Source organism: Penaeus monodon, chromosome 29 (assembly GCF_015228065.2).
Source record: "Penaeus monodon isolate SGIC_2016 chromosome 29, NSTDA_Pmon_1, whole genome shotgun sequence".
Classification (NCBI taxonomy): domain Eukaryota; kingdom Metazoa; phylum Arthropoda; class Malacostraca; order Decapoda; family Penaeidae; genus Penaeus; species Penaeus monodon.
This window is the reverse complement of record NC_051414.1, coordinates 28593199-28593690: the sequence shown is the minus strand read 5'-3', so window position 1 is coordinate 28593690 and position 492 is coordinate 28593199. Positions and strand designations below refer to the sequence as shown.

The following is a 492-nucleotide window of genomic DNA, read 5'->3' as shown; positions in this document are numbered from 1 at the left end:
CTCTTTGTGACATACTTAGTTTTGTATTCTTTAAGTTATGCATGTAATATGCTTTAATTTCTCTTAATTTGTTATTCTTACTCATTGTTTTCTCTGACTTTATTTATGCATGTGTTCACCTTTCTTTTCTTTTTTTTTGTAACTTTACTCTTGATTGAAGTTGACAAATCTAATCTGTTATGACATTTCTCATTACATTCTTCCATTTTTAATGACACATCACAAATTTTCCCACTTCACAGGTATTCTGCTCACAGGTTTCTTTGGAACTTACATAAGTAATTCATATCCTTCTTTTCACACACAGCATTGATTCACAAACACACAATGTAGCATCATCCACTCCCCATACCATGATAGGTGCATTTTCTGCAGCTGGAGTCGGGTTTATGAATTCTGTATTCTTCTCTGATCTTTGAACGTTCATGAAGAAGGGCTCTGTTTTCGACAGGTAAAGTACCTTGCAGTGATTAGGATGTTATTGACTTGTTT

At 33.5% G+C, this 492-nt stretch overlaps 1 protein-coding gene across 1 annotated transcript in view; it reads left to right on the top strand.

Moving 5' to 3' along the window:
- LOC119592113 (zinc finger protein 12-like) overlaps nt 1-492 on the top strand; it is a 23386-nt gene that overhangs the window by 11977 nt on the left and 10917 nt on the right. The gene's annotated exons all lie outside the window — the stretch shown is intronic.